The sequence below is a fragment of the Magnolia sinica genome, chromosome 6 (assembly GCF_029962835.1).
Source record: "Magnolia sinica isolate HGM2019 chromosome 6, MsV1, whole genome shotgun sequence".
Taxonomy (NCBI): Eukaryota; Viridiplantae; Streptophyta; class Magnoliopsida; order Magnoliales; family Magnoliaceae; genus Magnolia; species Magnolia sinica.
This window is the reverse complement of record NC_080578.1, coordinates 40,741,825-40,755,061: the sequence shown is the minus strand read 5'-3', so window position 1 is coordinate 40,755,061 and position 13,237 is coordinate 40,741,825. Positions and strand designations below refer to the sequence as shown.

The 13,237-nt window shown below is 35.9% G+C and overlaps 1 long non-coding RNA gene and 1 pseudogene across 3 annotated transcripts; both read left to right on the top strand.

The window, feature by feature from the left end:
* Window positions 1-4,073: 4,073 nt before the first annotated feature.
* On the top strand, window positions 4,074-6,666 carry LOC131249602 (pyrroline-5-carboxylate reductase-like; annotated as a pseudogene).
* Window positions 6,667-7,299: 633 nt separating this feature from the next.
* LOC131248694 (uncharacterized) lies at window positions 7,300-11,136 on the top strand. Of its 3 annotated transcripts, XR_009172347.1 has the most exons (4): window positions 7,300-8,098; window positions 9,078-9,193; window positions 10,711-10,789; window positions 10,939-11,136. It is a non-coding gene; the product is annotated as an uncharacterized LOC131248694 (long non-coding RNA). The 3 variants fall into 3 exon arrangements; XR_009172348.1 differs by lacking the exon at window positions 10,939-11,136 and having other exon boundaries at window positions 10,711-10,794; XR_009172346.1 differs by lacking the exon at window positions 10,711-10,789 and having other exon boundaries at window positions 7,304-8,098.
* The last annotated feature ends 2,101 nt before the right edge of the window (window positions 11,137-13,237 follow it).

Below are 13,237 nucleotides of genomic sequence, written 5' to 3'. Positions count from 1 at the left end.
CTTTCCCGGTTCGAAACACCTCGAGCCATCATTAGTGATAGGGGCTTACATTTTTGTAATAGGGCATTTGCGAACTTAATGAAGAAATACGGCATCTCTCACAAGGTGAGTACTCCATACCACCCACAAACAAGTGGGCAAGCTGAGATTTTCAATAGGGAGATTAAACATATTTTAGAAAAAATGGTTAACCCTGACCGCAAGGATTGATCAATCCGATTGACAGAGGCTTTATGAGCTTATTGTAATGCATTTAAAACCCCGATTGGAATGTCTCCCTTTAGACTTGTCTATGAGAAGGCTTGCCACTTACCTGTGGAGTTGGGACATAGGGCCTACTGGGCTATTAAAAATTTTAATTTTAATTTGGACAACGCTGGTTCGCTGCGCAAACTTCAGTTGAATGAACTTGAAAAAATCCGGAATGATGCGTATAAGAACTCAAAAATTTACAAGGACAGGATGAAGGTGTTTCATAACCAACACATTCTCAAAAAATCATTCATACCAGTTCACTACCAAAAAAATGACCAAAGGCAATGGACTATTATAGTTTTTGGCTACGGATATAGACCGTAGCTATCTTACTACGGCTTAAATCCGTAGCTAAAAATAATCAACCGTAGCTAAAAGCTATCACCACCACTCGTACCTACCACCTGAGACGGCCCCATAAGGGACTCTACGATACACATTAAAATATGTATACTCCATCTAATACATCTATTCATTTTGAAAGAACATTTTTGGGCAAGAGCCCAAAAAAAGTAGTTCAAAGGCTCAAGTGGACCACACTGTAGGAAACAGTGGAGATTAAAGACTTTACATTAATCAATGGTGTGGTTTAAGTTGACCTTCAAATTTCCTATATTTTGGGGTCAATCCCTATAAAAAAATTTAAAAATGAATGGACAGAGTGGATATACGAAATGTATCATGATGGATCCTAAAAAGCCGCCCTTGAGAGGGTCGTTCGTCCATGACCGTCAAAACTGGATGCGATAGTCAGCTATGGTCCATGGTTTTTAGCCACGGATTAAAACCGTAGCCAAGCCGCAGCAGGTAAAAATGCGGAAACTCTTACCGCGCTGCCCTTTTTCTTTTCCCCCCTTGCAAGAAATCTTTCATCTCCCTCCACTCCAAACCCATTCCGCGTCCTTCTCACGAAACCTTCCATTTCCCTCCACTCCAAACCCATTTCGCATCTCTCTCTCTCTCTAAACCTTCCATTTCCCTCCACTCCAAACCCATTTCGCATCTCTCTCTCTCTCTCTCTCTCTCTCTCTCTCTCTCTCTCTCTCTCTCTCTCTCTCCTCTGCCCCTTTTCTCTCTCTCAATCTCCCCTCTCACAAAACCCTCTTCTCTCCCTAACCATCCCCTCTCTCTTGATCTCATGAAGACTTCCCTCTCTGACACCATAATCCACATCCATTTTAGGTATGTAAGAATGATTTTCTTCTTCTTCTTCTTCTTTTCTCTTTTGAATATTCATATTGCTGTCTTTCTTCTTCTTCTTCTTCTTCTTCTTTTTTTAGAATTGGATTGGGTTTTTTTTATATATTTTATTTTTATTTTATTTTAGGATTTTTTTTTTCTCTTATGAATGATATAGATGTTTTAATATGCCAAAATAACAATCTACTCAAGGATTTGAATGGCATGGATGTTGATGAGGCAGAGTAATGATCCTTATGTGTATAAGGAACCCGATTATAGGTAATATTGAGAAGAACATTTTTATTAACTCAGTAGTAATTCTCCATAAATTGATTTTGATTAGTTATCTTCCATGGACTTGTGTACAATACTTGAAGCAGGAATGTAAAGTTGAGGGTAATGCCTACTGAGGTGTTTCCTTGCTGATTTCTATTTACAATCACATACTCACTTTCCCCATTATGTTCATGTTATATCTACAACGTGCATCCATTTTTTTTTTTAATTTTTATTTTATTTTTCATATGAATATGGGGTATGAACCCAAAATGGAAATCTGATCCAAATCATGTGTGGACCACACGACAGGAAAGAGTGGTAACTGAATGCCCACCATTAAAAAGTAAAATCCTCTTCAGGGTTAGAAAAAGGGGTGCGGCTTCCCTGGATCCCCTTCAAGGCTTACATTAATGCCGTTCATCCAACTATAGTGTTTGGTTTTGAGATGGTTGGGCTTTTGTGGTAATGTTCCGCCTTTTGGCACTTCTTCAATAAAAGTGCATTTACCTTAAAAAAATCTATGATCTTTTGGTGGGTTGTTCAAAAGATGGAGTTAAGGGGGTTATCCATGGTGTTGGCATTCAGTGCTTGGGATTCAATTGCATATGGAGAATTAGTGCAATGAGCTTCTTCTTTTTTCCTGGAGGAAAATTTTTGGCTTTGAATCCATGGATTTGTGGAGTTGGGAATTTGCTAAATCCATGGAGAGATTCTTAAATGGGGTTGGGGTTGTCCATGTAAAAGGTTTGTGGATCTTAAATTGGTTCTTTTTCCATGTCATTTTGTTGTATGGACACGTAGTCCTTTCCAATCCGAAGTCTCAATTATTTGGCAAATTCTTCCTTATGGTATAATGTGGGGGCTGTGGAGAGAAATTCTAGAATCCTTGAGGGAAAGACTTTATAGATTGGCTCTGTAATTTAATTGATTTCCTCAATGATCAAAAGTTAGAGTTTAGAAGGGGTTTGGTTGATTTGCCAAATGATACCTTCTTTGGAGAAACAAACTCCATAGTTTGTGGTGGGGAATTTTTTGTCAAATCCAAATCCATGGGGAGTGTCTTAAATGAGAGTGGGGCTGCCTTCATGGGTTGTAAGCTATTTTGGGGTCTTAAATGTGTCCATTTTCCATGTCATTGTTAGATGGACATGGCATCCTTTCCCATCCCAAGACTCAATTATTTGGCCATGGTATAATGTGAGGGTTTTTTAAGAGGAATTCTAGAATCGTTGGAGAAAGGCTTTATAGGGTGGCTCTGTAATTTAATTGATTTCCTCTATGTTCTTTGGATGGATTGTTCAACAGCTAGAGTCTAGGGGGTGTTATCCATGGCACTACCATTCATTGATGGGGATTCAATTGTATTTGGAGATTTAAGGTAATGAGTTGTTTTTTGTAGCCCTATGGGAGTTGTTTACACATTTATGAATAAAAATAAAAATAAAAAGATAAAGTATTGGTAATGATACAGACTAGTAGTCCCTTGATCATTATCCTACCTTAATGCCCTTTTACTTAAGAATATATGTAGTGAATCTAGAGGAGAGTGGATGTGTAAGAAATGGCAGAATTTTTGGAGTAAATATCATTGGCCTTGTTTTGTTGGCCCTGAATTGGTTTTGTTTGCTGAATATTTCAATTGACTTAATAAGGTGGTTATATCCTACAAATTATTTCATGTTTTGAATGTATGGTGATGAGATGCAAGCTTGCCAAAGTACTGGCAGATGCAAAACCTCATAGATCAAATCATTCGACTTCTTAATGCAACTCATGTGTCTGGAGAAATTAGTTTTTCTGTTGATAAATACATGTATGTGGTTCACGAATATGGAGGAGAGTATAGTTAGAAGAATCTGGCTTCTTAATACAGTCACACCAAAGATTTTCTCCAAGGCTAATGGTATTTTACATTAAGAAGCAATTTCATAATTCTAATGGAAACCAAAATCACTGGGTTGCCAGAGCTCAATGACCCAAAGGTGTTATTTGTAGCCATTGAGTTGGCCTTTTTACTAGTTAATGTTATTTTTCACGTAAATGTTCATTGGATAACATTTGTTGATTTACTTTTTACTTTCTGTAAAGTAATTGAGTTTCTTTTTCCCCCTTTTTTTTTCTTTTTCTTTCTTTCTTACTTTTTTAAGTGTAAATACTTTTTGATCCTTTAATGTGGTAATATAGAATCTTTCAAAGGATTTGATGCATCTTTGTTTTCTTTATACTCCATTTGGCTGATTAATTTGATTTTCTGTAAAACGTAAAAAGAAGGAGCATTAGTCATACAAATTCTTTAGTCTTGCAGAACTGATTAGGAGTCGAGCTTTGTAAAACATGATGTTAGTTATCATACCAAGATGCCTATTTCAAGAGTTGACAGTGAGCAGCTTGAGTGTTCTCAGCAGCCATTACTTGACAACAACTTCGGAACTGTTTTCTCAGCTTTGCCTCCTAGCTTCATTGAACTATTGACTGGTCGTTTAACTGAACATGAGAACAATGGTAAGATATGCAAACTATATTTACTAGTTTCTTTAGTATGACATTCTCTCTATTTATGTAGTTTTAAAATTTTGAACTTTTTTGGTTGCAGAGATGCATATTGGATTCTCTTTTTCATGGTATGTGAATTTCTTCCATTACTAGTTCTCTGCTTCTAATCTGAAGGTTGTGCCTAGATCGACCTGATTCTTTGTACAGGGCATCAAGATGGTGGGATCCTTCTGTTGGATGGATTGGATCATACATATGTGCCCTGCTGTCACAAGTTCTAGTGTGAACATGAGTTGACTATGCTCGTCTGTGGGCTTAGTAAAGCTCTTTATCACTATTTGCTTCAATAAAGGAAAAAAGAAAAAGAAAAGAAAAAAAAAAGGACAAAAAAATGAGCTCTTCCCCATAATATATATGGGCTTCATTAATCAACACCCAGTAAGTAGTATAGAAGTCACTGTCCTCCCATATTGTAATTAGTCTTCAGTGAGATCTAGACTCTTCATTCAGTTGGTCCAATTGCTATGGATCAGGAGTTAAACATGGATTAGACGAACGGCCCAATATTCATATTGGTCAGAATTCCGTTCTTACTCCTTTTTATGATGTTGCTTCTGTTCAAGTCTTAACAGATTTTATGACTAGAGTAGATATGGTCATTGATGAACTAGGAAGTGATATGACAATCTAATCATCTCCAAATCACACACAGGTTAGCATGCTTCATACTTGTACAGTTTTTTTTTTTTTTTTTTTTTTTTTTTGGGGGGGGGTTTGTTTTCAGTACGAAAATTGAAAGCTATACATGGTGGACTGTGTTAAGTTGTACAATGGAGAATATACAACCATTTTAGACTGCCGAAATTTCAATGTCCATAACTTCTTGGAAAATAACTATTTTGTACTAATGATTTCCTTTCAAGTTGATGTTATGCGTTGTGAAACTAATTATATTGATGTAGCTTATACCCCTTATATCTCACTGTTACAACAAAGTGGGTTGCTTAAAGGGTATGATCTCATAGATCACTTTTTCTGAATCCTCATGGTAAGCTTTTTCCATGGTTTTTATTATGTTTCCATGAGAATCCTCTAGATCCTCACAGTTTTATTAAGGTGTTGATCTTGTTACAATGTGAGTCATGTTAGCAATCATGTATAGTGGGTTCCTTTTCTATTTTGTGTAGCCAACTACTTGAGCATTACCTTTCATGTTTGTGGGTGCTTTGTGCATAGTTGTTTGCCTAGAAACTGCCCTCCATGGTCCTACTTTTCTTACTTGTTCTTTGGACTGCGCATGTTTTTGTTGGGTTAAAGGTAAAGGAGACTGTCTTGACATTGTGTGGTATCAATGGAAGTGGACTGAATAAGAAAAAAATGATCATTCTCTCTGTAAAACCTCAAGATGTAAAGGAGGTGGTTTTGGAGTTGAAGCCACTGCTTTCAAGGAAGAAACTTCTCATGTCCATTGCTGCAGGAACAAAATTAAAAGATTTGCAGGAATGGGCTGGCCATGGTTGAATAATCAAGGTAATGCCAAATACTCCAACTATTGGTGAGGTAGCAACAGTTATAAGCTCGGGAGAAATGGCAACAAAAGAAGTTGAAAAACTTATAGAGTGTATTTTTGGAGCAACTGGCAAGATATGGAGAGCAGACGAAAAATTCTTTGACGTAGTCACAGGCTTGACTGGCAGTGGACCAGCATACATATTTCTATAGCAATGGAGGCTATGGCTGATGGAGGAGTTGCTGCTGGTCTTCCACGAGATCTTGCATTGAAGCTAGCTTCCCAAACAGTTCTAGGAGCAGCTGCTATGGCTATCAATTTAGGAAAGCACCCAGGACAACTCAAAGATGATGTTGCATCACCTGCAGGAACTACCATTGCTGGTGTTCGTGAGTTGGATCTCATCAACAGAGTTAAAGGATACCGATCCATCAGTTTTAGTTAATGGCCATTTTGACAGTCCACTTGGTTCTCCTGGTGCTGGGGATTGTGCTTCATGTGTTGGTGGGTTTAATGATATTAACTACTAGCTTGTTCCATTTTCTATGTGCTTTTTTCTTTTTCTTTGAGTCTGATCTTGATTGTTATTGTAGCATCAATGCTTGAAATAACACTAACTTCACTTTTTGGTATTTCTATTTCTTTCAAGAAGTTTGGTGTATGGTACATTCGTCATATGGCCTGCAACTGCACAGCAGTGTTGAAGCTTTGTTTGAAGAGTCATTAGTGAATAAGGCTTTGAAGCCCATTCATCAAAAAGGTATGAATTTGTGTTGGCGCAAGTTGTGAATCTGAAGTAATGATGAGATTTTTTACAATGTAATGTAGGTTACCATCCTATCCATTTAATTTAAGATGATTTGGAGTCACAGGTACAAGGTAATTGAGGAAGTTGAGGATGGTACCTTGGAACTGTATGCCAAGCTATATACAAGCTAACTGGTGAGGTGGTAAGTGCCTTCAAACTTCTCAAATGCAATGCAGTGTCCCTACTCATACTAAAGAATTCTTTTAGTTGCTTACTTAATTGCTAGTTTAACTGGTTGTGGTTTTTTCTTGGCAGGTTCTGGGTTTGTTGTATAAGAAGTTCGATCAATAATGGTAACTCCCTCTCCTTTTTGTTGCATTATAAAAAGAAATACATTTGCTTGGTTTGCTGGTTGCAGGTGGTTTAGCTAAAAATCATATCTACTTTGCAAACCATGTCAAGATTTCTAGACGTTGTTATATTAAACGTAAGGCGTGTTTAGATGCAAGGCACGCTCAGTTGAATTGAACTAAAGGAAACAAAGAAAAATGTAAAAAAAAAAAAAAAAAAAAAAATAATAATCTTGAATCAGGTATCATTATTCTAATTTGAATGAGGTTGGCATTGCATATCATGTATTTTAATTCAGACTCAAAATCATCTGAATCTGCAGTTTCGGTCTTTTTCTTCTTTTTTTTTTCCAATTCCTCTCTGTTAAGCTTTAATTCCTATGATTCAAATTCAATTATCATTCTACATACTATTCAAATTTAAATTCAATTATCAATCAGAGCAAACTTGGATACTATTCAATATGTTCTTATTTATGAAATATCTGGCTGTTTCATCATCCTATTGACTCTGTTCTATGTTAAACTTCAATCTTATCAATGTCATAGGTTCTTGAGTTTGAATGCAAAGCAATCATTGGTTAACCATTACTGATTATTATTTTTTATGTAAAATGTTTCGAGTTCCTTCAGTTGTTGATGCACATTCCATGAATGGCTAATGCAGGCCCATGATGGGAAAGGACCTACATTTCTCGGATCATCATGCTAATATGTCAGGTAGCACAGCTTGAAAATTTATTTTAAATGATAATACTTCCCAAAGAACTCATAGAAGGGTCAAGATGTTTGAACTTTGTGGATCTATACTTTCAAGCCATATTGAATGAGAATGGTAATTACCTATCTGCACTGAAAATTAATTTTCCGTTAGTGATTGTTCTTAATTGTTACAAGCTCTTGTTCTATCAGGGCCCAATCAGATCCAAGAAAAAGTTCCTAACCATACAATCTTTGTCCTTTTTCCTAGGCTTGTTACTGTATTTTTTTCCTTAACTGTTTACTCGTAGGCCATTGATCGAAGGATTAGGAACTTCCAATCTGGGGACATTCTCTGTCCAAATTGAGACCCATCAGAGCTATAGTCTAGAATATCACCAGCCGGGCCGGATTGTAACAGGCTCATGACTTGTTTTAGTATAAATAGTAGAACATTGTTTTTAAGTTTTAACTAGAGATCTGATTTGTGGTCTTTCTTTTGTAGTAGAAGTTACTTGGCATGTGTGAGGCAAATGGATGTGACATAGTGAGTGGTCACTAATGCAAGTTCATTTATGAATGGTATGAGATGTTTGGATGATATTTTCAAATTATAGCATGACGATGTCTACATCTTTTCCTACCAATCTTCTATACTTCAATATGACTTCTGTAATGTTTGATCATAATATTTCATGAAACTTGGATCAGTTCACATTCAATGAATTGCAATTCATTTGGATTGAGCATCCAAAAGCACTCAAGTTTTGTTATTCCACTTAGGATTGGGAAATCCACTATGGTGAAACACCAAAATGGACAGAAAATTCCGGTTTTTTTTTTTTTTTAAAATTGAAAAAAGGAGATTTCGTTAAGGAAAAAAGAACACTGATATTTTGTACTTCATAATTTCATACATGTATATGCATGTATGAATTCACAGTGGACAAAAATTTATTTTTTATGTTTCTCCTGACATTGCTTGTGTGTTCTACAACCATTGAGCATGATGAGTTGTTTGTTTAGCTGTTCCTGAACTGCATCTGTTTAGATTTTCTTGTGGGCACCCCATTTTTTATGGTGTAACAAAGTGTAATAGATGATATGCAGGCACTTACAAATTACATAAATTGCATGCAAGCCATACAAGTCAAATTAAACTGTTCAAATAATGGTTCTCAGTTTAGATATATCATGAACCAAAATTTACACTATCTGATTGTCTGACTATCAAAATAGTGAACATTTATTGGATGATTAAAAATGTTTTCATGCCCAACGGTCCTATTGCCATAAACAAGTGTCCATGGATTAGAAGCTAGGATTGTTTTATCAGGATTTACTGCCTATTTCATGGCCTTCGTGTATGTCTGCATTTGTTTCAAGTTGTCCATGGTTTATTGGCGAATGTTGCCATCTGATCATCCTGCTCTATGTCAGAATGTGACCGTTTGGATGATTTGGTTTCTGAATTTTCTTTTATCAGTGGCACTTTTTGAGCCTTTCTTTGATATCTTATTTGAACTTCAAACTTATAGTCCAATTACATGCTTTGGAGCAGGTTATTGACTATTTTAACAAGGCACTGGAGGGCTCAAGTATAGATCTGTCATAAGCCAGTATCTCTGTGTAGATTGATCTTGGGAAACAAACAATTACATGACCGCCACTGCTAAGGTAATTTTTTCTTATTCCCTAGTTTTAAGCTATTTTTAGCTTTTACACTGCAATACCAACATTTCATGGATTCTTTCACGTCCGTTCGGGTGGGATATGACCTTTTTTATAAGAGCTGTCCATGCCAGTTTTTGAGAATTGGGTGCAGCAAGTGGGTCCCATTAATCTTAAAATTAGTGAAGATCTCAAAGTTGTCAATCTATACTCTTGGGAATTGAGCAGTAGGTGGGCTCATCAATCTTAACATTGCTTAATTCCAAGACCCAAATATGCTAATCTCAGCTTTTGGGAATAGGGGGCAGAAGGTGGGCCCATCAATGTTGGAATTGGTCACTACTTGAAGGCTCCGAAGTTGCCCTCAATCTTGGAATTTGACCAATCTTTAAAGAGCCCAAGTCAGTTCATATTCCTAGATTGGCTAAACAATGAAATAATCCAAATGCATATAATCATGCAGCAAGGTGATGCATTCAGGTTCATTCATTGCAGGGAAGATGATTCATGTGATTAGCCTAAGTAGGAAGAGGCTAACTAATTGGGTATTTTCTACTAGCAATAGAAAATAGTACAAAGTACAAACAATGTTAATGTTGGTGAGGAGGCATTTTGGAGAATAAGATTGCATAAATACTGAAATAGGTAAAATATAATAAAATTTCATGATATGTGTTGCAACCAAACATTACCATAAACAAATAGGCATTCTATGGGATGCTTTGCAAGCACTTGCACCACTCCCATGAATCTAGCTATCGGACTGTGGTATCCACTTGAAAACAGAGCAATGGTCCAAATTCCACGGCGAAGCTCATAATAACTAGATGGTTAGGTTTGTCCCATCACTGCGGGGTTTTCCCAACAGTCCATCCATGCAGTGACCCACAAGATCTACATCCCCGGTCACCATACATGCATAGAACTAATATGTCAAGCCGTTACAGGGCTCGTGTTAACTTCCCTTGCATCACACAAACATGGAGTTGAGTTGCCATTAGTGTTTTTCTCCCATTACAAGCATTGATTATAGAGTTGTAAGATATTTATTCAGAAAAGGACAGAACTTTGTTGTATTAAGCAAGTAACCGATTACATTTTCAAGACTGTCCTTTTCATCTCTATGGGTCATTTTGAGAAATTTTGTTTTCTTTATTGGACAGCGGAAATTTCCTTGCTCATGTGTCTGGAAAATATGATTGCTTCTTAGTCTATTGCTTCTTAGCTAAATTGCAAATCCAAAGCTCAAGTGAAGTATGTGGATCAAAGGAAACTTGTGCAATGATCAGAACGAGTGAAGTCTGTGGATTTGCATCCAGTAGAACCATGGTAATTTTAATTATATTAAAAAAGATATCTCTGACCATTTGGACATCTGATTTTTACACACCTCACTACCTCTTGAGTGGGGATGGAGATAAAGGTGCACCGACTTGGTGCATGCACTGTGAACTGAAGTCAGTGCTCAGTTTGTATTAGGGAATGATTAAGTGATTTTCATTTAATTTTTTTTGGATTGATAGCTCGCTCTCTGTATTTGCACTGCATCCGTTATATTTGAGAGTACCAGCACTTTCAGAAAATATGCCAGAGGATATTAAGGTGCACTTCTTTAAGATTTTTCTTTATCATGTTAGCATTTGTAAAACATGCTTGGTTGTTCATCATTCTGTGTTGGTTATTTCAGTTTCAATGCAATAGAAAATGTATGTTATGTTGATACTGAAATTTTATATCCTCTCTACTTGCAGCAAGAAATCTTGAAGGAAAGAAGAACGGGTAGATGGAAAGGTATTGCCTCCTGCAAAATAGAGAGAAATGTAAAGGAGATTGGTGTAAAGGGAAGAGGATCTTTGTAGCACGTGTCAGATTTGGGATATTCATCAGTTGGGGACCAGACTCACCAAGAAAAGGATGATGACCTTTTCTTTGTATTCTCAGTATTATTGTAATTGTAATTGTAATTGATTGAATGAAGGATTGTAATTGATGCATTATTGAATGAATGAATGAATGATTGTGCAGGTGGTAATTGAATGAATGAATGATTAAACAAGTGGTAATTGAATGAATGATTATAATTTTTTTAAAATATAGTCAATAGCTACGGATATTGACCGTAGCTGGTAATCTGACAACTGTAACTGTTATTAAATTCAGCATATTGCTACCGATCCAGCACTACTTTTAGCTATAAATACTATTTGTAGTTGTACGTACTTTATGTTACAAGAATGGTTGCTATGGATTATATCTGTAGCTATTGTAATCCATTACTACGGATTAAATCCATAGCCATAGGTTTTGGACCTATGGTTATACTGCACCTAAGACTAAAATCATGCTATGGACTATAACCGTAGCCAAAGGCCTTTAGCTACGGCTTTTTCTCAAAAAATCATTCATACCAGGTTAGAAGTCCTTTTGTACAATTCTCGGTTACATCTCTTTTCGGAAAAACTCTGATCTCGTTGGACTGGCCCTTTCATTGTTACTAATGTCTATCCTCATAGGGCCATCGAGATTCGAAATCCAAACAATGGCAATGATTTTAAAGTAAATGGACATCTATTAAAGCCATTTGTTGAAATTTTTGATTCAGAGGACATGTCCATACCTTTGGATAATCCTGTTTACCAGGATTGACCTCCTAGTCTGACAAAGGTGTAGTCAGGTTTACTGCTTTCTACTATTTTAAGATAATTTGTTTTCTGCCGTTTTAGGATAGTTTGCTTTTTACTGGTTTAGGATAGTTTGCTAATTGTCTGTTTGAGTCTTTTGTGCTAACCCATCTTCATATTAAGATCATTGGAAAAGCCCCAAAATTCCTTCTTCAAGTACTATCTTCCTATTACTTCCCTTTTTCTTTTCATTGCCTCTTTTGCATTACATGTTTATTTCTTTTACATTGAGGACAATGTAGATTTTAGGTTAGGGATGAGAGATTAGGTAAACTAATCAGTTTTTTTCTTAGTCCTTGAAAAAAATTTGTAAAAAAGTGTAAAATTTTTGAAAATTAGAATTATAAGATGCTTAATGTTGACGATTTATGTCTCTTGGATTCAGTTACTTGGTGATTTCAAAATAAGTTCGAATTATTAATCCATGATTAAGAGTTTTAAACATTGATCGAGTCATGATGTCATATGTCACATCTAGCTTTCCCATTAAAGCTTCAGTCAACATTGAATTGTTAACTTAGTGGTTATTTAACATGAAAGGAACCAACCTGGGGAATTTATCCATCATGTTCAAAAAAAATAACAATAATATCTAGCTTAAAAAAAGTAGTTGTCTTTGAAAAGAACACATATTAAAGATCTTTAAAAAGGTTGACATAGCGTGAAAGCCATCGATGGAAAAATCAAAAGTTAGAGGAATAAGAGAGGGAATTTAAAGATGAACTATAAGGCAAGTTTCGGTTTAGGTTTTAGTTGTCTTGAATGCTCTTTGGATTATTAATGTTATCATGGAAATAAAGTATTGAACCTTTGATTGTGATAAGTCTAGACTTCATTATGTACCTATGGAAGTCGATGTTTGGAATTGTTCTAATTAATGGATTAATGCTTTGAACTTGATTATGAAGTTTACCGAATGCTAGAGTTTAGGAGAGAAAAATGCTCAACATAGATGTCTTTTGAAACTACGTTATCTGGTTTGTTTTTGAAACTTCTTAAGTTTATGGAAATTATACAATGGTTTCGAAATATTTTCGCATACTTTGCTCGAGACTAGCAAAATGCTGATTGGGGATTATGTTGAGGGTCAAATATTACATATTATCCCTCATTTATATCTTGGTTTTATGAATATGATAATGCTTAATGTTCTATTTTACTCATGTTTGTGTTGCAAGGTGAATTTAAGAGTTTGGATTGAAAAGGGTGCTAAAAGCATGAATTTAATGCTCAAGAATCACCAAGGCAAGGGATGGATCTTAGGAGACTAAGATTGAAAATTTCACATGTCAAAGTTCTAAGGAAACCGAGTAATGAAGGAAGATAATCGAAGATTTGAAGTGAAGAAAAGGAATCCAGAAAATTGTCC